This window comes from Schistocerca americana, chromosome 1, assembly GCF_021461395.2.
Source record: "Schistocerca americana isolate TAMUIC-IGC-003095 chromosome 1, iqSchAmer2.1, whole genome shotgun sequence".
Classification (NCBI taxonomy): Eukaryota; Metazoa; Arthropoda; class Insecta; order Orthoptera; family Acrididae; genus Schistocerca; species Schistocerca americana.
The window spans coordinates 337,155,596-337,179,973 of record NC_060119.1 but is presented as its reverse complement, the minus strand read 5'-3'; the positions used below and the strand labels follow the sequence as shown (position 1 = coordinate 337,179,973).

Here is a 24,378-nt window from a genome sequence, read left to right as displayed (position 1 = left end):
TGATGACCTCGCGGTTTGGTGCCGTAACCCCTCTGTTACTCAATCACTCAGTCAATCACAGGTGTTTTCACGAATATATGGAAATAAATTTTTTTCGATAATTCACTACAATCGCAGTTAATTTTTTGTTTAGGTTTCTAGTAGAAAATTGCGAAAATGAATATCCAGGCAATGCTTGTTATCATGGCTAGTTACTAAAAGAAAATAGGCCTCATTTACCTATAAAATTCTGTGTTACCAAGTCCTGAAAAAGTTTTTAAGAACTGTAGAAATACATGAATAGAAACAAATTGTTTGATGGAAGTGTGGAGAGCTCCCAGCTTTTTGCAACATTTCCTTCACATGAAAAAAAATTACTCAAATAGTCTTGTGTTAATTTATGAGAAATTTCCAATTAAGGTTTCATCACACCTGTACAATGGTATACTGGTAGAAAAAAAGTTAAATTGGCTCTGCATAGCTACAACATTTATACTCTAGTTTAGTCAAAGCACACAGATTGTAACTGCGATTTTCCATAAATAACTAATTACTATAAATGATGCTACTCAATACAACACGCTTCACAATTTATCTAGCATATGCCTGTACTATTTTTGCACGTGTAACTCCTTCTTATGCACATCTTTTCATAACAGTTTAGTCAAAACACACAGATTCTAGCTAAGATTTTCCATGAAATAACTAATTACTAGAAATGATACTACTCAATACAACAAGCTTCACAATTTCTCTGGCATTTGCCTGTACTATTTTTGCACGTGTAACTCCTTGTTATGCATATCGTTTCAAAACTAACGTTTTTACATATAATTTCACAGGTTAAGCATTGCTGATTTTGCAATTATATCATGCACCAATGTTTGCAAAACACACCTCAAAATCAATTTAAAAATGGCTTCTCTTGTATTTGGTGACAGTCTGAACAATCTGAGTTACTGAACGTAGCCATCAGTTCGTGAGCTGCTAATCATACAAAATGACGACTCCATTGTTTTCATTACAATAATTACGCAGTTAATTAAATAACAAATATTATCGTCCATTAAGCAACTGAACTTACAATAACTACACAGGTCCTGCAAGCTACGGCTAGGCAATTCCTACTTTCACTGTTCTGAAGTACACTGACAATTACTTATCTGAATCAATAGGCACTGGACACTGATTCATGTGAGTTTGACATAGTTTAGTGCCACCACAGAATAATGAATAGGGAAAGGATGCCGTTGAAATCCTATTACGTAAATAGAAAGACAAATACTAATAATTCACTTTTACTGTCTCAAAATGAGATATAGAGGGTGTCTCACCAGAATCACCAGACATATTTCCACTAACTTGTATGGAGACATTTGCAATTTCTTTTTAGCGACGAGTAGCTGAGATCAGACCAATCAAACGCAGCTTATCACGTCTGTATGCGACGACTAGTGCGGCTGGAAAGCGCCGGTTTGTTCCCCATTATAAACAAAACGATTTTTCAAAACGAAATTTCATGTGACTATACAACAAGAGGCTTTCCAAATCACTCTAGTGCGACATTCCTTTTGTCGAATGCGTATTGACAGGGACAGTAACACATAAAGGTATGTAAATAGAAGGTAGAGAGAGGAAGACATGTGAGAACATGGGAGAGGTCACTCCTATCACCACCACTGGCAAAATGCGTGGAATCGGCGGCGACCAGTGAAAACGCGTACTGGACTTGGATTCGAACCCGGGATCTCCTGCTTACTGGGCAGGAGCGGTACCCACTGAGCCGTCCGGGACACACCGATTCGTAACTGCATGGACTATGTTGGCTCTCCTGACTGTCGATCCACACTGCTACGTGGAGAACATGGACAGGGACTGCGGATAGGTGGCGCTCGATGGGAACGTGGATCGACCGTTAGGCGCAGCGAGATGGTCCGTGCACTGTGTCTCGGATGGCGCAGTGGCTACCGCACTTGCCTAGTAAGCAGGAGGTCCCGGGTTCGAATCCCGGCCCGGTACGCATTTTAACTCGCCGCCGCCGATTCCGCGCAATGCCCCAGTGCGGCCACAGCAGTGACCCCTCCCCTTCGCTTTTTCCACTCTCCGCCTTCAGTTTACATACAATGTATAACACCAGTGGATTCTGCGTGTTTGTTCTTTCGGACATGTCCGAAAGAACAGACACCATACACTCACATAAAGGATAACCAGAACTCCAGCAGGTTGCGCGGGCCTGGTCCGCTCTGACTGCAGTCGCCAAGCGCAAGTGTTGCTCAGTCATTGCAGCAGTACCGATTTTTCCTCCAGTTTTACCCCTCCTTTTAATATATGTCGATGAAACGAAAAGTGCACAACAGTAATTTTGGGCCGTATAATTCCCCTTTAAAAATTATTTTGTTTGTTATGGGAAACACCTCCGCTTTCCGTCGACGCTGGGCGTCGTACGAAAGACATGATGAGCAGTACTAATTTGGGGCGACTCTAGCTGCACAATGAAAAACGTAATTGGCAAATCTCTGCTGAAATACCGGAGAAAATGTGCCTGACGACCCATACGAAAGACACTCACTACATACAGCGTGGGATCTGAGAAATGTTTTGCAGCTCAGTGATATTCGACGGACATCGGGGACTGGAGCTTAATTTGCCTTCTGATCTCAATCGATATTTGATTTTAAATTTTGAAAACATACCTCGAATAATTCTGGCCTAGTACCACAAGTAACAGTTCTTTAACTACAAGAAGGCTATTTTATGAGCAAATTATAATTTATGTCATATTGTGATTTGTGAGAAAATTGTCTCTGTCTGCCTCAGCAAGTACAATACAAATGACAGAATGTTCACAATATCAGTACCTCACTAGCTGCGCGCTTCTGCAACTGTAGGCGTAGATTCAAATCTCACTGGAGGAGTGTATTTAATATCAGGTATCTTTTCTCCTCCTCTAACACAATTTAAAACTACCAGATCGAACCTAAGAAACACAATCCTAACAAACATTGGAGCTCACACTGCAGTACTGTCTCCATAGAAAAACAGTCTTTCGTAGCCATTAGGGTCTGCCTAAATTTACTAATTAATCTGTATTATTATTTGTTAGTACATAGAAGACATTCTAACGCTTACTTTCATTATTTGTTGAATGGTCGAGCGGGAGGATTGGAAACATTGGATGTTCGCCACACAGAATATTCAAGTTTATATTTAATATTCATCTCTAAGCAGTACAAAAATATGTAGTCAGAAAAGCTGACAAGAAGCTGGTGAAGGTGGTATATATCAGTGTCCATTGTCATAACTTACGAAGCATTCACAGTGAGTGTGTGTGTGAGGGCAGAACTGGCTGTGAACGATGGTATGGTAGACTAAAACACTTGTTTATCTCCCACACAACGAAGTGGTAGTCTGCTGCGAAAGAAAAATGCAATGATTCAGCATTTAATAGATTAGAGTTGCACGTAGGTGTTGATCTTGTTCACACACACTTGGGAAATTCTTTGACAGGAAGAAATTAAGTTTTGTGTTTTAAAACGGCTAAGTAATGACCATTGTTAAAATAAGGTATTAGTGGTAGTAGTAGTAGTAGTAGTTTGTCACCATGAATCAGCAACGTATGGATAGTGTTTGCAAATACTATAACTGTCTGCCCATTTGTGTCGTCGCATTATACCATGAATGTTCTCATATCAATACTATGGTAGCATAGAGGTGTTGTTTGTATAAAACTATCAGGTAATACACTAAAAATACTCTGCGCCGACTGTAAAGCACTGCTTAGAAAATTTCCACCATCATCTGTGGCAAACCCATTATTTTTCGGTTTCTGTCTGTCTTAAGCGTAATGCAATTTGAAAAGCTTTTCAACGCAAATGATCTATGCTTTTCAGGAAAAGGAGCACATGCATGCGGAAATTATAGCTAATCTGGTCTTTTATGTTGCGATTTATTTATCCAGTCTCAGTGGAGGCCAGTTTCTTTGCCTGTTCTATGACAGGGCATCGGTCAGCCAGCTCTAAAATCAATTAGAAAAACATCTCAAAGCGTATCCCAAGATACAAGGGAGAAAAGCATACGCAGCACACACACGTAAAACCTATACCTACTTCTGCCGCCATTATTTTTGGTGTTTGTGAATAAATGTTTTTGTTTATGAAACAGTGTCCCTGAATAAATTCTTAACTGGGCTTCTTCATGGGTCTATTACAGTTGCCAAATTTCCATAGTATTTGAGTGCAACACAGGACATCACATAAGCACTGTTCAGACAGAGTTAAGGGTGTCGTCAAGCCTGCTTTAAAGTGCATTTTTGTCCAGGCCGAAATTTTCACGACAGTTGTTCAATAAGGAACGGGATAAGTAAACATCTCATGGTGCAAGACTAGGTGAGAAAGTGTGCAATTTATGACTTCACTGTCGAGCTTCTAGATAGCTTTGTTTTTGAATCAGCAGAGCGCATTATTGTAAAGCGATGATAACTGAGGCAGTTTTGTTGGTCATTCATGTTATTTTGTGACTGAAAAGTATCTTAGTACTTCGCAAAAATGCCAGATGCCATGGAAACAGTCCTCCGGTGGAATTCATACTGCAAGACATCCTTTTTGTGGCATTTCATGGTACTCATTATTTGTTGACACTGCCCTTTGCTATGGAAAATATCTTTTCCCATGGCTCATGCATCTATTTCTTTATAAGAAATTAACCCGAACGCATCAGAACACGTAACATGGAAGACTGTTGCTTAGGAATGCTCAATAATTGAACTGATGATGTTCAAGCGAAAATGTAGTAATAGTTACACATTTGATTGACGTTGCTTTGAATCAGAACACGCAGTACTCCAACACCGAAACTCTGCACTTACCTTATTGAATGCGTATGTCCTAGATCATGACAGATGTCAGTTATGCAGACTTTCTTAATGTGTAGAATCACCCATGCCAGAACGATCTTGCTTGAACCAAGAAGCTTCCGCTCTGACGCAATTTATCTGACAATACTCGCTACCTACACGATACAAACTGCTTCCGCACTTGCACCGCTCCACCCCCCCCCCCCCACTCCCCCCATTACAACCAAAGCCAACAATAAGCCGAAAAATTTACGTTTCTCCACTGCGATTATATTTTATGACGCTTAAACAACTTCCATAAGACTGAGGTAGCTAAATCCAATATGTAATTGGGCGAAAAATGCTAGAACCTCAAATAAGAAAATGACATTTTATAAATTCACTTTCAACAACGCAAACATCTTGTGTCATTGCACGGTGTTCATCCACTTTACGAAAGTTACATCGCTCGAAAAATCAAACTTCAGTAACAAACAATATTACGCTGACAGTGAGAGAGCAGAACCTGCCGAAGCGCGTCGTGTCGCGATCACTTAGTCATACGGTGGCTGGCATCGAACCATGGCCGCTGTAGGAAGAGATCTCAAGAGCATAGCCTGTTCTGAACTTGACTCAGCCCCGAACTCCTTCCTGGAAAATTTTGCTATTACTAGAGGATTAGGAATGAAATTATCTTTAGATCTCAACAGACTGGTATCTTTAGCTGTCAGCCGAAATGCGATTAAGAAAATAAAGAAATGATTGGAATCTATCCACCTGCTTCACATCTACACTGCATAACATTTAACACTAGGCCACTAGAGCAGATACAGTGCTGTAGAGCTGGAGTGGAAGACACCACATTCTCCAGACAATTCCACCTCCTACAGTGTTACCAGATCGTGCAGATTGCCAGACTTAAGAGGTGTGAAGGTGACCAGTTTTATTGCCACCTTAAGTTGACGACTCGGGCTTCGTTTCTGGAGCGGCCGGCCGACAGACAGTATTTATGTCTAAGACTACAGGATCTGATGTGTTTATAAACTATCAATTTTTGTAAGTCGAAAGTTGCCACTCGTCAATCTTCGGTAACTACAATATGATATTCTGCATTATGCATTTCTCCTGGGTAATGGCAATTGATTCCGCAATAAATCACATTCTTTCGTAAAATCGAGAAACGTTGATTTCAGAGAGAAGATATGGTAAGGAGATTGTTTTCTTTTCAGTCCTAATCATATTTCTGTACCCTTCATTAGCGTTTTAAATTTCTGTTTCTAAACATTTTCATAGACACTGAAATAGAAACTGTATGACTGAGGACTGATTCGAGATCCGAATTAGGAGAAACTGAACATTCATCTATTCCGAAGCTGATAAATAATTTCCCTTTCATTGGCAGTACTTGCAGTAGTCGGAAATGTACTGTAAACCTAAGACAGTTACTAATTTGATAAGGTATTCCGATTATAAGAGGTGAAGAATTCAGGAAGGAACGATGAATATCCAAGTAGGATGAAGGCCGAATGCTACCAGCGTTTGACGTGACACTGAGATGAATGCGGCGAGGTAACGGCCAGATGCGGCCGTACATCGGAACTTATAGAGACAGACCACTAAGTGTGCGATGTATCTGATCTGACGGGTGAGGGGGGGGGGGGGGGCGTGTTGGGCGTCCTGGGCTCGACCACGCTGTCAAGAACTCGTCTTATGGCAAACCCTTCGCCATTGCTGCGAGCCGCGAGATGTCACTGTTTCTACCAGAGGGACCATATTCTATTCCCGCACAACGTTTTATTGAACCAGAGTGATGTCAATTATGTTATCAAAACATAAAACGAGTCTCTCTTTGCAAGCTAACCAGCGTTGGACTTATAATATTTAAATGATTTAGTACGAGCTCCACTATTTTAACTACTTTTCCCACCTTAGACAGTGTCGTCCTTGTAATATATATTTGAGTTGACTGGCGGTGGAGAACAAGTTGGAGAGAAAGGTCTGAACTTGCAGTATTTTTGGTAGATGAATAGGTCTGGTCTTAATCTGAACACGTGCAATTGGAGTTGTTATTAAACTACTAGCCATTAAAATTGCTACACCACGAAACTGACGTGCTACAGACGTGAAATTTAACCAACAGGAAGAAGATGCTGTGAAACTTCTTGGCAGATTAAAACTGTGTGCCGGACCGAGACTCGAACTCGGGACCTTTGCCTTTCGCGGGCAAGTGCTCTACCATTCTGGAAACATCCCCCCGGCTGTGGCTAAGCCATGTGTCCGCAATATCCTTTCTTTCAGGAGTGCTAGTTCTGTAAGGATCGCAGGAGAGTTTCTGTTAAGTTTGGAAGGTAGGAGACGAGGTACTGGCAGAAGTAAAGCTGCGAGGACGAGGCGTGAGTCGTGCTTGGGTAGCTCAGTTGGTAGAGCACTTTCCCGCGAAAGGCAAAGGTCCCGAGTTCGAGTCTCGGTCCGGCAGACAGTTTTAATCTGCCAGGAAATTTCATATCAGCGCACACTCCGCTGCAAAGTGAAAATCTCATTCAAGATGCTGTGATATGCAAATGATTATCTTTTCAGAGCATTCACACAAGGTTGGCGCCGGTGGCGACACCTACAACGTGCTGACATAAGTTTCCAACCGATTTCTCACACACAAACAGCAGTTGCCCGGCGTTGGCTGGTGAAACGTTGTTGTGCTGCATCGTGTAAGGAGGAGAAATGCGTACCATCACGTTACAGACTTTGATAAAAGTCGAATTGTAGCCTATCGCAATTGCGGTATATCGTATAGCGACATTGCTGCTCGCGTTGGTCGAGATCCAATGACTGTTAGCAGAATATGGAATCTGTGGGTTCAGGAGGGTAATACGGAACGCCGTGCTGGATCCCAACGGCCTCGTATCACTAGCAGATGACAGACATCGTATCCGCATGGCTGTAACGGATCGTGCAGCCACGTCTCGATCCCTGAGTCAACAGATGGGGACGTTTGCAAGACAACAACCATCTGCACGAACAGTTCGACGACGTTTGCAGCAGCATGGACTATCAGCTCGGACACCATTGCTGCGGTTACCCTTGACGCTGCATCACAGACAGGAGTGCCTGCGATGGTGTACTCAACAACGAACCTGGGTGCACGAATGGCATAATGTCATTTTTTCAGATGAATGCAGGTTCTGTTTACAGCATCATGATGGTCGCATCCGTGTTTGGCGACATCGTGATGAACGCACATTGGAAGCGTGTATTCATCATCGCCATACTGGCGTATTATCTTGTGTAACGGTATGGGGTGCCACTGGTTACATGTCTCGGTCACCTCTTGTTCGCATTGACGGCACTTTGAGCAGTGGACGTTACATTTCGAATGTGTTAAGACCCGTGGCTCTACCCTTCATTCGATCCTTGCGAAACCCTACATTTCAGCAAGACAATGCACGGTCGGATGTTGCAGGTACTGTATGGACATTTCTGGATACAGAAAATGTTCGACTGCTGCCCTGGCCAGCACATTCTCCATATCACTCACTAATTGAAAACGTCTGGTCAATGGTGGCCAAGCAACTGGCTCGTCACAATACGCCAGTCACTACTCTTGATAACTGTGTGGTAACTGCAAGGGCAGCTGTACCTGTACACACCATCCAAGCTCTGTTTGAATCAATGCCCAGGCGTATCAAGGCCGTTATTACGGCCAGAGACGGTTGTTCTGGGTACTGATTTCTCAAGCTCTATGCACCCAAAATGCGTGAAAATTTGATCACATGTCAGTTCTTGTATAATATATTTGTCCAATAAATACCCGTTTATCATCTGCATTTCATCTTGGTGTAGCAATTTTAATGGCCAGTAGTGTATTTGGCATGTTGCCGCTACTACTTTTAAGTTAATATCGTAGTGCACTACTCTAAACAATAAACTGGCAAAACATCAAGATCTGTTACAGTGTTAGTTTCACAACGAAAGGAATTATAAAACTTTGCTTATTTGAAATCAAGATTCGTGCGAGTTGAGAACGCCATTTAATATTAGTACCATTTACCACTCCTGGCTGGAATTATAAGAATAAATCTGTAGTCAGTATTAGGAGTTGATGGCTGTTTCGATTACTGTGTTTGTTTTCCCCTAGACATTAAAACGAAGCCCTTTAAAATTCCACCACTTATCTGAAACCTATATTTGCTGCTCAAAAGCGTACATCGCAATGAGCCGAAGTCTCGACTGACGAGGGAATGGTCCAAACCGACAGGTTGAAATATCATGTCTTGAAATTTTTTATACGGAAGAGTACACCAAATGAAAAGTTGTAGAAGCTATCGGTGTTGTAGCTGTAAATTGTCGTAGTTGTGTCGGGAAAGAACCAGAGCTCCAAGCCCTAACAGAAAGTTCCGAAGCTTAAATAGCTACAGGTACGGAAAGCTGGCTAAGGCCAGAAATATGCCCAGCAGAACTATTTTCTAACTATCCGACAGTGTTCAGAAAGGATGGATTAAATAACAATTAGTGGTGGTATATTTATTGCTGTCAGAAGTAGCTTGCCTTGTAGTGAAATTGAAGTAGATAGGCCTAGTTCCTGCGAAAATAGTATGGGTAGAGGTTATATTTGACAATCGGACTAAACTATTAATTTGGTCGTTTTACCGACCCCTCGACTCAGAAGATATAGTTGCTGAACACATCAAAGAAAACATGTGTCTCATTTCAAATAGATACCCCAATCATACAATTATAGTCGGTGGAGACTTTAATCTACCATTGATATGCTGGAAAAATTGTAAGTTTAAAGCCGGCGGCAAGTACAAAACGTCATCCTAAATTGTACCGAATGATTTCTCAGAAAATTGTTTTGAACATATAGTTCATGAGCCCACTCGAAGTCTAAATGGTTGCGAAAGCATACTTGACCTCTTAGCAACATATAATCCTGGATAAATAGTGCTTGTCCGAAGGATACAGGGATTAGCGATCACAAAGCAGTAGCTGCTAGAATGAATACTGTAACTCCAACTACCGTCAAAAGAAATCCAGAGTATATGTGTTTAAAAAAGCTGATAAAAATGCTCTTAACGCCTTTTTAAGAGACAGTCTTTACTCCTTACAATCTGATCATGAAAGCGCAGAAAAGTTGTGGAATTATTTCAGAGAGATAGTATCGACAGCAGTTGAGAAATATACACTACATAAATTAATTCGTGATGGTACTGATAGCACATGGTACACAAAACGGGTCAGATTGCTGTTGCAGAGGCAGCGAAAAAAGCAGGCCAGATTTAAATGAATGCAAAATCCCCAAGATTGATGTAACTCGTCTGTGGTAACATCAAACAGTGCTTTGATTCCTTATCCGCTGCTAGTCGCCTTTGTAAGAATTACTTACTGCTGCCTTGTATTCAAAACATTAGTGACACGAGATATATTTTGAATGTTGGTGCTCCAAATTCGGTTGTGGCACTCCAGGTATTAGCAGTATGTGGCACTGCACTTTCTTGTCACGGCCGATGGCGCGCTGTTCTGGGATTGTACAAACCACTGAGCAAGCGGTTCTTCATGCGAGAAAAATATTAACTTCAACAATAATAATTAAAAAGACATCAGTGTACAGCAGCTGAAATTTTGACTGTTCATTTCTTTCGTATTCTCCACGGATAAGAAATTGCAGGGTTGGTTTCGATGTATCGGATTGCACCGTTCCCTTGTCAGGTGCACATGGAGTAATCCGCACTACATGTAAAACACGACAACTTGTCAAAGAATGCTTCCTTACTTCATTGGAATGTGTTGGACATCAAGCTGTGTGGACCGTAATGAAACAATTTAAATAAAGTTTTAAAAAGAGAACAAAGGTTTGGCCAAGAAGTTTCAAATCGCAATGCGGAGTAAAACTTGCTAGCCCCTTGAATCTTTGTGTCGGACCATACATGAAGGTGGAACCTTGCTTTGACGAGCAGTACACTTACTGACCGATCAATCCAGGGTGACTCACGGTTCTTCCTCAGAGTCTTACACGCGTCAGTAAGTCTCTGCTACCTTACAAACATCGCAGAAGCTCTACTGTACTCTGCCATGGAGAGACAGTCCGGGAGGAAAGTATAATATGGAGAAAAATCGTAGTCACAGCACAGGAAATTGCTTCCAGGTTAAATGCTCAGTCTGCAAGAGCAGTTCCTCCTAAAGCCAAAGTTACGGGTTTGAGTCCCAGATCACAGACAGTTTTAACCCGTGAAGAAGTTTCGAAACAGCGTACACTCCTTTGCAGAGTGGCAGATTCCTTCTAAATAGTGTGGAGTGCTATGAAAATTTCGCAAAAATTACAGCCCACAGGCAAAAATCTTTGTCAGATGCATGTAACAAAAGACTATATCAACTTAAGTTCGACGAAGGGACTTTGAGAGAGTTGCAAGTATATTAGTGAAACGCTACAGGACCTGATGCCTTGACAAATACATATTTAGTGCCACTTTATTTCGCACAGATGTGTGAACAATGTGATTTTTAGTACATTTTAGGTACAGCACATTGCATTAGCGATTGCTTATTGACATGTACGTGTGGACAGGTCGTTTTAACAATTATATGTTTCGTCAGCTCTTCTTTCATTGTTTCTTACGCTCTCCATATGTTTGTTGCAAGAATCAAAGCTAATTTGAGGTACGGGTACTCTGTGTCCAGACACGTTGCGTCAGACCTTACAAATCAGTAGTCATTGCATCTAGTAACGCAGTTTTCAGTTTCTAGATGCTTTCGTCCGTGCTCATAATTTTAGAATGATACTCACTACACACACACACACACACACACACACACACACACATACACAGACCAGTCTGCAAGCATGTGTGTGTGTGCGTGTGTGTGTGTGTGTGTGTGTGTGTGTGTGTGTGTGTGTGTGTGTGTTTGTGTGTGTGTTAGAGAAAAGTGTTGGCTGACGCTTCTCGGCGGATCTAGGCATATTTTTTGGTTGAATTCGCTGGCCCTGGGGAGACTAGATTTCACCGAACTAGCACGGTGTACAACTTAGGTGTGGTGCATCTTCATAGAACCTAACCGAGTGCACTACTGGCCATTCAAATTGCTACACGAAAAAGAAATGCAGAAGATAAACGGGTATTCATTGGACAAATATATAATACTAGAACTGACATATGATTACATTTTCACGCAATTTGGGTGCATAGATCCTGAGAAATCAGTACCCAGACCAACCACATCCGGCCGTAATAAAGGCCTACATACTCCTGGGCATTGAGTCAAACAGAGCTTGGATGGCGTGTACAGGTACAGCTACCCATGTAGCTTCAACACGATACCACAGTCATCTAGAGTAGTGACTGGCGAATTGTTACGAGCCAGTTGCTCGGCCACCATTGACCAGACGTTTTCAGTTGGTGAGAGATCTGGAGAATGTGCTGGCCAGGGTAGCAGTCGAACATTTTCAGTATCCAGAAAGGCCCGTGCAGGACCTCCAACAAGCGGTCGTGCATTATCCTGCTGAAATGTAGGGTTTCGCAGGGATCGAATGAAGGGTAGAGCCACGGGTCGTAACACATCTGAAATATAACGTCCACTGTTCAAAGTGCCGTCAATGCGAACAAGAGGTTACCGAGACATGTAAACAATGGCACCCCATACCATCACGCTGGGCGATACGCCAGTATGGCAATGATGAATACACGCATCCAATGTGCGTTCACCGCGATGTCACCAAACACGGATGCGACCATCATGATGCTGTATACAGAACCTGGACTCATCCGAAAAAATTACGTTTTGACATTCGTGCACCCAGGTTCGTCGTTGAGGCGCTCCTGTCTGTGATGCAGCGTCAAGGGTAACCGCAGCCATGGTCTCCGAGCTGATAGTTCATGTTCCTGAAAACGTCGTCCAACTGTTCGTGCAGATGGTTATTGTCTTGCAAACGTCCCCATCTGTTGACTCAGGGATCGAGACGTGGCTGCACGATCCGTTACAGCCATGCGAATATGATGCCTGTCATCTCGACTGCTAGAGATACGAGGCCGTTGGGATCCAGCACGGCGTTCCATATTACCCTCCTGAACCCACCGATTCCATATCCTGATAACAGTCATTGGATCTCGACCAACGCGAGCAATAATGTCGCGAAACGATAAACCGCAATGGCGAAAGGCTGAAATCCGACCTTTATCAAAGTCGGAAACATGATGGGACGCATTTCTCCTTCTTACACGAGGCATCAGAACAACGTGTACCAGGCAACGCCTGTTTCTGTGTGAGAAATTGGTTGGAAACTTTCCTCATGTCAGCACATTGTAGGTGTCGCCACCGGCGCCAACCTTGTGTGAATACTCTGAAAAGCTAATGATTTGCCTATCACAGCATCTTATTCCTGTCGGTTAAATTTCGCGTCTTTAGCACGTCGTGTTCGTGGTGTAACAATTTTAATGGCCAGTAGTGTAATCTTCTAGGGTGGTTTCCAACATGAAGACCTTGCGAATGAGTGTCTCTAAGTGGTGGAGGTGTATTAAAAGTGAAAAAGGAATTCGGTCTACCTCTCTTCATCGAGAGTATGTTACTGGACTATAGGCAACACACACTCATACTGAGTGCCTGCGTCCTACCACCTGTCAGTGGCATTATCAGTATTAAAAGACCACTTCCGTCGCTGGGGAGAGCCAATGAATGTTTTGTGCTTAACAAAAGACATTCGCATTATGTCACTCCAAACATTTCATGCAAAGGCTGTAAAACGACGTATACTTGTCAGGCAGGGCGCTCTCCAGCCTTTTCCTACAAATAAGATGGGCAAGATGTCAGTTCCCGTACTTGGCAGGTGTGCCCAGAAGTAGAGTGACGCCATCGGCGTGTTGCGACGGCTGGTGGCGACAGGACGCGACGCACGGCAGCCGCCACTGCCCCTTCGAGCCGGCGCCCCCTTCAGCCGCCCCCTGTGCCGCGGCGCCGCTATTTATTTTGGCGGAGCCCGGCCTGTCCGCGGCCTGTTTGCCGCCGCTGTTTACTTTCCGCTGCGCCCTCATGAATACAGCAGCGACGACGCGGCGCTGCGCTGCGGGACGGAACTCTGCGCAGCGCCTCTGTCGGTCTGTGCCAATACATTTACATGCATTAGTCGCCACCTCTGCAAGACGCGCGACCGTCGCGGGTGCTCGCCGCCGCTCGTTAGGCCACCTGTACAGCGCGTGCAGCGACGTCTGTGCTGAGGTGCTCACACTCTGTGACACTGCCTCTGCTTCGGTTTTATAAAATACCCAATGTATTATGGGTGTGACACGCTCTTTCACCTAAAATCCAACCACGAAACCTTTTTATGCCTCTTCGCTGTCAAAGTGGATGGGTTGCACCTGTCGCACTCAGTTTAATAAATTAATCATTTCCATTCCACAGAAGAGGTCGCTAGAGCTCGGGGTACTTCCGCGCTCGACACGGAGGCAGCCGCTTCGAATCCTAATCGTGGAGGATATTTTCACCGCTAGAATTTCGGGGAAGCACTAATGATCAGGAAAATTGTCACCATATCTTCTCCCCAAGTCGACCAGTACCAAGTAGGAAATTCCAGACACCCACGCAAGCGGCTCTGTTGATGCTGAAGCGATTGTCGGACTGCGATGGGGTAGGCAGTCACTTTGATGCTATTCGTGATGAGTAAACTAAGTACCTGAACAGAGCTTTCATACTCTCCTTCCTCATCATACAATACAAATGCCATAGTACACATACACATCCTACACTCAATTGATAAAGTTACGGCGGAGGTTCGAGTCCTCCCTCGGGCATGGGTGTGTGCGTTTGTCCTTAAGATAATTTACGTTAAGTAGTGTGTTAGCTTAGGGACTGATGACCTTAGAAGTTAGGTCCCATAAGATTTCACACACATTTGACCATTTTTGATAGAATTAATACGTAACTCTTTTACTTCGTGAAGGAAAGGTGCCTTTGTTAGCTAAGGAAGAAGAACCTTTTCAGTTTAGTGGCTGAATGTCTTCCAGACAATCACTCTATACGAGTATCCGTTCATCCCAATAAATAAAATATTTGCACCCACTTTTCCGCGAGTGTATGCAATGTAGGACGTCAATAGGGCATATTATAAATTACTGTTTCCTAGACTAACTATTGTTTCGTTGTTGCTGTTGCTATTCTTGTAAGCAGATATGACTGGTTTGATGGGGACCTCCACGAATGCCACTCCTTTGCCAACCTTTTTATATCAGAGTAGCATTGGCGCCCTATGTCCTCACTTAACCGCCACAGCTTCCTCTAGTGTCATGCAAGTTATTCAAAAATGGCTCCGAGCACTTGAGACTTAACATCTGAGGTCGTCAGTCCCCTAGACTTAGAACTACTTAAACCTAACTAACGTAAGGATATCACACACATCCATGCCCGAGGCAGGATTCGAACCTGCGACCGCAGCGGCAGCGCGGTTCCAGACTGAAGCGCCTAGAACCGCTCGGCCAAAGTGGCTGCCTGCAAGTTAATATTTGATGTCTTAACATATGTCCAATCAACCTGTTACTCCTTCTTTTGTTTTTCAAATACGTTTCTCCGTGATTCTTCAGAGAACCTGTACATTTCCTCTTTTATGTGAATTTCGTTTTCATATCCCGACGTTTCAAATGTTTACACTCTTTTCCTCTGGGTTCCCCTGAGTCCATGATTGACATACTTGCAATTCTGTGCTCTAGCCATATATACCCAGAATATAAGTTGCTCAGATTAAGGTAAATATTTGAAAATACTAGACTGGCTTCTTTTAAGGATGCCCTCTTTGCATATACTAGTCTACTTACTATGTCCATCTTGCTGTGCGCCTCATACGCTATTTTTCTTCAGTCGTAGCAGAATTCCTGCACGTCATTTACTTCGTGGTCCTCAGTTCTGATGAGAAGTTTCTCCGTAATCTTATTTCTGCTACTGTTCATTACTTTCCTCTTCCTTTTATTTGCTGCAAATCCATATTCCACGCTTGATAGGCTGTATGTTCTCTTCAGTACGTCATGCAATTCATTCAGTTTGAATGAATACAGCAATGTAAGCAGCCAATCCAATCATTGACAGTCCTTCACCCATGAACCTGCGTCCCGCATTACACATTTTTAATTCCCGCACTTCATTCATATTGTTCCCTCTTGGTTGTTGTACATATTGTATATTACTGTCTTTCTCTGTGGCTTACGCCTATTTTTCTGAGAGTTTCGACCACTTTTACATACTTTTACATAGTCGAACGTTTTTATTGCGTCGGCAAACAGTATGATGAGGCTTTGATTGATTTTTCTTAAACATTGCTTCCGTTACCAGGCGGAATGTGACGTCTGTACAGATAATGGTAGGATTTCATTGTCTTCCTCACTTTATGGATAGTTAAAGATAAGCAACAAAAGTAAAGTTTCAAGTTGTATGGCAGAGGTATTCCTAGTGTCACTATACATTCATTTTATTTGAATCAGATTCATTTCAGAGCCTATGGTCTAACCTATGGACATGTGGAAGTCGCAAAATTCTTTTCGGACTTGAGTAGCTACTGTATGCTTCACGAACCGTACCTGTTTTGAATATTAAGACAAAGGTGTACACGAAAAGCGAGTGCTTGGAAATTGAAAAGTCGTTGAATAATATCTCACTTGGAGTACGGTATCTTCTTTTTCATTTGGCCTTTAGCTTAGAATTCACCTCTCATGATGTGAAAGTTCCACAGGAACGACACTTAGTTAAGATATCATTTTGAACAACAGGGTCACTTTCTCTGATTGGATAACTGGGGTATATTGGGGAGACGCAAGTCAGTGAAATGAGATCTACTTGAAAGTCTTGCACCTGTCATGACATTTTAAATGTTAATAATTTTAATTGTGTGTCAGATCAGAAAATGTTAAAAATTTACATGCTAGATCATAACTGGAAATGGACACAGTCTTTCAGCCACATGGAACAGAAGGGTGACAAACATGATGAGATAACGGGTCCAGAGGTAGCCGAAAGCTGTCAGGGGCTTGCCAAACATGCAGCGAAGATTATTCTTGACTCTTCGCCAAGATTATGAGGGTCGAGGTCACTGACGTCGGTGGCAAGATCCGATACATTTAAGGGAAGAGTTTTTGGTGGAATTTAGAACGGTAGCCACATTAAGACGGTCAAATGTCGAGGAAACCTTCCAAGGGAATATCCTCGACAGATACTGCAGAGGGTAGTTGGCGCTCAGACTCAATGGAGACTGAAATACAAGTTCAGAGATGTTCATATTAAAGAAAACCAGAGATTCAGTGAGTAGTCCCAGTAGCCGGAGTTCAGTGACGCTTCTCAGCAGCACATGACAGAGCAATAGACGCTTAACCTTTGGGAAGACGTTGATGGACTATGATGGAAACAGTATAAATGCAAGCTAAGTAGCAATTTTCAGTATTCACTGGAATGGAGACTGCTTGTCTCTGCCTCAAACAAATAAGTTACAATTTCAGTGTATAGCAGGAACTAGTTTTGATGAGTACTTTTGACTTGTACTATAGGGCAAATGACTCTTGAGTGATAGTGAATTATTTCAAAGGATTGAAGATTTACGATCTAGGTCAATTCACCAATAGTTAGCAGACCGAGTGGCAGTGGAAACACTCGTCTCAGGTAAAGATCCTTCCTAGTGGTTACTGAAAGCATCTGACGTTTTTGTGTTGTGTTGGTCTGTCTCCTCAATAAACAAATGTGTTGGTTAGAACAACAAACGAAATGACGAAAGTTAATAACTTGATACTTCAGCAGAGCAGTCCTGCCAGCTCTACGAAATTCACCAACCTGTTGTATCGGAAAAAATAAGGAGAGCCCCTCTCTCTCATCTCAGCTATAAAGACTGACAAACAAGTTAACTAAACCCATATTGTAGTTAACGTCTTGCCACGCGGCTAACGTCGAAGCCTAAAGAAAAAAAGAGGTTGGGACATTGAGCCGCGACGTGACACACCTGATAACTGCGCTACATTTAACTATTAATGTTACCAGACGTTATTTTGACTTTTCTGTAAGGTGAACCTCGTTCCAATCATATTTCCTCTTTCGAATTCTTAGTGTTTTTCTTGTAGCCATTTGACCTTAGCCCAATTTACTTCATTCTTAATCGACTTGCAATGCTGTGTGGTTGTCTTTTCTTAAACAATTTTGTAGACCAATTGAAAGTTTTCTTCTTTTACCCAGGGTTTCTTCGCAGTTAACTTCCTACAATTGGCTCCCCACGTCTGTGGTTGCCCTTCTAGAAATGACCGCTCTTTTCCAACTTAACAACCTAGTGTAGTATTCTTTACCGCAGTATTTACAGCCTCAGAGAACTTCAAACGCACATCATTATTGATTCTTCCATACTCCACTCCTTTTCGCATTGATTCTTCCTGTCGATTTCCTGAAACTTCAGCCTACTCTTCATCATTGCTAAAATGTTGTCTAGATCCACATCCGCTCCTCAGTATGCCATAAAATCTAACATCTGCTTTCGGAACCTCTGTTAGACCATGTAATCCAGCTGAAATATTGCTTTGTCTCTAGGAATTTTCGGATTACACATCCATTTCTTATGATTCTGAACTGCATATTTGCTATTATTAACTGAAATTCATCAGAGAACTCAATTAGTCTTTCTCATCGCTCGTTATTACTACCGATACATATTCTCGTGTACCTTTTTCAATTGCCTGCCAAGTAAGGCATTCCACCCTATCATGATTATTAGATATTCATCTCCGTTTATATAACTCACTATCAGTACATAGTTCTAATGCACTTTATCTCTGTGCTCATTTTCTGCTGGTGACTTCGGCGTGTATATCTGAACTGTTGCTGCTGGTAATGATTTACTGTCGACCCTGATGAGAATAACATTATCACCGAACTGTTCACATTAACTCGGTCTCTGCCCTACCTTCATGTTTGTGATGAATCCTACTCCCGTTACTACATTTTCTGCTTTTTTGTGTGACCTTACATCCACATGATCAGGAATCTTTATCTTGTATCCATCTCATTTCGCTAAACCACACTATATCAAGACTGTACTTGCCCTTTCAGATTTTCAAACTTTTCTAAAACATAGGAATTTGTGACATTCGAGGCTAATACTCACAGTCTGTGACTCTTTTGTTGACTAGTCAGTCTTCTTCTCAATCTACCCTCCCACTTGCTAGTCTGGTTCCTGAGATCCGAATGGGGGATTGATCATCAATCTTCTGCCAATGGAGATAACATCTTGACACTTTTTCAAATACAGGCCACATGCTAAATGGATTGAAATGAAATGTCTTAAATGCAACGATACAGAATGCCATCTGTATCCACATACCGTTAATCATTTCTGATTCTTCCACTTTTCACTGGCAGCAGTCCACCACAAAGGCAAGGAGACGTCCGATGGTTCTTCCCGCTCCTCCTCCTTTCCGACAAGGTCGGTGGCAGAACAAGGGTGACTTCAGACGTCAGATGTCTTCGCAAGCCATTGGTACTAATTTTTATTGAAAATTTAAGCAGTCGCTGTGATCAAAACCGTAATCCAGCACGATTTGACAGTTATTCAAAGACCCTAGTCCTAGACCGCCTTTGTGACTGGTTGAAACTAGAAGAAGTAAATTTTGTAATATTTTCGATAATACTATATTTTAGTGCCTGAAATATGCTATTAAGGAACTGTCGCAATATTCCTATGGAAAATTAACTCCAATTTCTTATTGGTGCAATCAGTTCTCACATAACGCTAATAAAATTTAAAATCCGACAGATTTAATGATTACTATTCTGAAAATGACATAGTAAATCATACAAAACGTGTGTCATAAAACAGTCTGTAGTAAATCATACAAAACGTGTGTCATAAAAGAGCCTGTAAAGTTTATGACTTTATGAAAGCAAATTCCTTATTGTTGTAACGTGTATCTGTCTTGTTTGATTCAATGTGGAGATAAAAGTGTTTTATCAGTGAAATGTGACATCGGCGAAAAGAGGGGTTATCTGAGAAGACGCACCGCATCGAGTTCTTTAATTTGACACTTGGCTGACTGCTGTAGCACTCAAGGTTAAATACTTATTAATATTACAGTATTCCTCCATCACCGTTTTATTCACCTTAACTAAGCTCAACTAATGTATGTTGCACCGATATTAATGCGGTTGGGAATTATACACAGCTTTAATCTTTATAAAATGAAATAGCGTGATTACCTAAAAGTGCTACAATTACTCCGGTCAAAAGAGGTAAATGAAAGTAGCATAACATGTGCACGGATACCATATAACAGCACATCCTCGCACATAAACAACGAGTTATTGTAGATTTCGTTGATGGTGTACATTGCATAGTGCAACATAAAACGTGAACACTGCAAGTTTCTTCTTTTACTTTTCCTGTCTGCTCTTCCTCTCCATATCTCCTTAAAATCATCAATCTAATAGGCGTACAAAGGCACTTCACGAAAATACTTGGGATTTTAGTAGGCAGCTGTATCTACATGAGAGTTAATATTGTCGTTTTCGTGGCCAATGGGAAACGAAAGTATTCCCTTTCTTCGAACAAATAGTAAGTAATTGATTCAGAACTAATCGCCGTTCTTTTCTATTATTTTACAGTGCATAGTACCTCCTAAGAATGGCTTTGTGGAGTTAAAGAAAGCGGTCCCGGGGAAAATGATAAGGAAATGCCAGATATCTGTAACTGTGATAGGATATACAAATCCAGTCCACGAAGCATTACGTTGAGAGTGGAAATTTAACATTTTCACAGAGTACGCACAAGGAAACAGCTTCCTGCGAAAGATATAGGGCATGCGGTGTGTAGTGCATATGTGAAATGACTGGTGTTTGGGTAACTACCAGGAAGTAAGATGAGAGTAATAGTGCAAAACATTAGTTTACTACCACAACGAAAAGCAGCCCATAGAATTGTTAAAATAAGTGATGAAAGAACTCAAATAGGTGCGCACGTATCAGAGATTATTAAATCTTTAGGGGTAATATGGTGGACTTTAGGATTTAATTAAATAACTTGCTTTTGGGAAACTGCTGCTGCTCTACGGAATAGTACCTTCATAAAAATTTCTAAAAATCAGTTTGGTAGCCAAGAAATTTGACAAATGTTGCCCAGCCGTCTTCCGGCGAATGTTAGGTTTCGATAATGCTCACCTGGTGACTATGACTTTCCAAGGCCCCGTCATGCTGGACGAAAAACTCAGAGACCTGCAGCCAATGAACCCCTTCCTATAATGAACTGTAAGTAGAACTGTAAAACTACTTTAGGCTACTGTACGCTACCATAAGTAAGCGTGGACCTCGGCAGTTTTCCTAGTAGCTTTGGTCAGTTGAAGTACAGGTACCCTGTACGTTACGTGTGTTGCATGCCTATTGGTCTTTACCTCACAACGATCACTTTCCGTATGCATAAAATCAATGGTTCACTACAGCCCCCTACATGTTGTAAACGATGAACCGTCAACAAACTCAGTGAGAATATATAAAAGGTCGGGTTGGTGACTTTTTTGTTTATCATTCAAAATATTATGCCAATGTTTCGCATCATAAACAAAGTGAAAAAATTAGCTTTCTGTGTATAAAATTAGCTGCATGCCGTCCAACGAACATGCAGATGACATGATATATGCCGAGAAAAACGGCAACACAGAAATAACGCAGCAAACGGTGACAACAATTCTTAAAAACATGCTACAACGTACAATAAATAAGATTTAAAGAACCAACTGATGATGGCGGTATTTGTCGCTGAAACCAGTTGGGGAGAAAAATAAGTAAACAAAATACAAAAGGCGTCTTTCATCGAGGCGAACTCACGTTTCTCATATTGTTGTTCAATGAGAAATCGTTGGCTCCGATTTTCTCCCTTATACAGTCATATCACCTCCTACAAATGTTACCAATACTACTGGGAATCCTACCATGTCCTGTTTTGTTTATGCAGTGTACCAAAACTACTGAATCGCAATTATGGCGGAGAGCAGCTCTACTTGTAAGACGAGGCACGACACGTGAAATAAAATTAACTGATCTGTCTATCATATCACAACACATATTTACAGAAGAGCATTCTTGAAACTGTCTCTCCACAAAGTCATGTTGGTTTTATACACACCACCAACTAGACTTACTGATACCATCACGACTTAAACTGGTTTTATTCGAAAATAGTGATAGAGGGATTGGGCGAAGGTCTGCAATATGGCAGTGACAAAACGGTTGGGTGAAGATCTGCAATAAGCCAGCGACAAAATTCCAATAGTCCACCTTCACCTCATTCTCGAATGTGTTGAATCCCCTGTAAATAATAAGAATAGAGACTATGCGTACGTAATATACAATGTGTTTTTGTATGTTGATCACTAATGCATGTAAGAATTAGGCATGTGGGTATAGAAGGACTATTTTCCACCAAATGAGTGATGTATTCTACTTCATGCACAGTCTACTCACTTACACCTTGTTGTGATACATGCTTACTGGTCACTACAGCAGTATCACCCATTTTAGTGATTCTATGTATGGTTGGAAAGCAGTATAATATTATCTCTATAAGTACTACCGTACGGATTGTTAAGGCGTCGTCTCCGCGACGAGGAAGTGCAGTGCACCGGTTCAAAATGGTTCAAATGGCTCTGAGCACTATGGGACTTAACATCTGAGGTCATCAGTCCCCTAGAACTTAGAACTACTTAAACCTAACTAGCCTAAGGACATCACACACATCCATGCCCGAGGCAGGATTCGAACCTGCGACGTAGCGGTCGCGCGGTTCCAGACTGACGCGCCTAGAACCGCTCGGCCACACAGGCCGGCGCAGTGCACCGGCCCCGCATCGAATACGCTCGGCTGATTACCGACGAGGTCTTGTGTGGCGGCCAGCCTGGACGTGTTTTTCTGGCTGTTTCCCAAACCCGACTAGTTGAATACCGGGCTGACAGCCAAGTCCCGCCACAGTTACACTAATCGCCAACAATCAGAAAACATTCACACACTTTCACGTGAATAATGCTGCACGCAAACAGTTGGGTTAGGCTCATTCCGTCCAGGGGGGTAACAAGATCGCGGTAGGAAGGGCATTCAGGCACCCCTTAAACTAACCGTAGCAAATCTGTTGATAGCCTTGGCGACGAAGGGCAGATGCGAAACAAAGTCATACGGAAAATAAGAAGAAAAAGTAACTTTGCAAGTAGCAACTGCATTTCTATTACATAATCCGCAAAGGTATAACATACAGGCATTCACTGTATCTGTAAATACCGAACGACATGCCTAAATGATACAATAAAACGACCAAACTAATCGCTTTGACAATCAATGTTCAAAAAATTCCTTTAGACAAATAGAACTTGAACTTCAGTACCAAAAATGTTACCCGATAGAGAAACCAACATCATCACGAGAAACGAAAACTCCTAACTGTAACCGAGCGAGCTGGCGCTGTGATTAGCACAGTGGTCTCGCATTCGGGATGACGACGGTTGACACCAGTGCCCAGCCTTGCTGATTTAGGTTTTCGCCTCAGCAAATACCGGGATGGTTCCTTTGAATGGGCACGGCCGACATCTTTCCCCATCCTTCCCCAACCCGATGGGACTGATGACCTCGCTATTTGGTCCCCTCCCCACAAATAAACCAACCAACTAACCAACCAAATCCTCTCTGTAACCAGCTACACGAGTATGTCTCCAACCAATGTAAATTGGACACACGACACATGGAATATTTTATTCGAACAAATCTATACTACCATCTTCTAAAATACTTAAATTATTCCTGAATCACGCTATGCATGTTATGGAAAGTAATGTGCTACAACACCCCCTTTTGTTACCCCCAAAGTTATCTTTTCCGTCTAAAGATACCTCTCTGTTATGAATATTGTGCTCTGTTAGATAGGAACTCTTCAATGCAACAACAGATCACATTAAATATTCCGTTTGCTCGTATTTCCTTCATTGTGTGAGTGTGCCGAACTGTATCGAACGCCTTGAGGTCCACGTATCGGCTGCAAGCTGGACGCTACACTAATGCCAAGCGCCGCCTGAGTATAGTGAACAAACTCGGCGAGTTCGATTCCATACGATGCTTGTTTCCAAAATCCTGGTTGGCTGCTACAGGGGAGATTTTTGGTCGGCAGGTAAGTTGTAATACGAGAGCACAGAACCCGCTCAAAAATTCTACTTCAGCGAAGTAGACCTATAGTTGAATGAATCAATTTGCCTACTCTTCATGATAACGGGTATTACCTGTGCATTCTTCTAGTCGCTCTTGAACGTTTGCTCCTCCAGTGAGCTACCTTACCTGTCGGAAAAAAAAACAAAAAAACAAAAACGCTTTCCGCATATACTCTGCGTAGAATCGTGTAAGTATTACATCAGGACGATCGCTTTATCTGTGTTGAGCAGTTTCAGTTGATTTTCTACCCTGGTGTCACTTCGGTAACTGTAATTTCGATGTTCGTGCGACTGCATAAAGCAAACCTAACCAGTACGATTTTCCTCGGTGAAACAACTATGTGAAATTTAAGAAAAGGTTTTGCACACTGTACGTTATAATCAACCGCAAAGGACTAC

General features: G+C 42.2%; 1 non-coding gene across 1 annotated transcript; it reads left to right on the top strand.

Moving 5' to 3' along the window:
* The first annotated feature begins 1,924 nt into the window (after positions 1-1,924).
* Positions 1,925-1,999, top strand: Trnat-agu. Its single transcript has one exon. It is a non-coding gene; the product is annotated as a tRNA-Thr (tRNA).
* Positions 2,000-24,378: the final 22,379 nt, after the last annotated feature.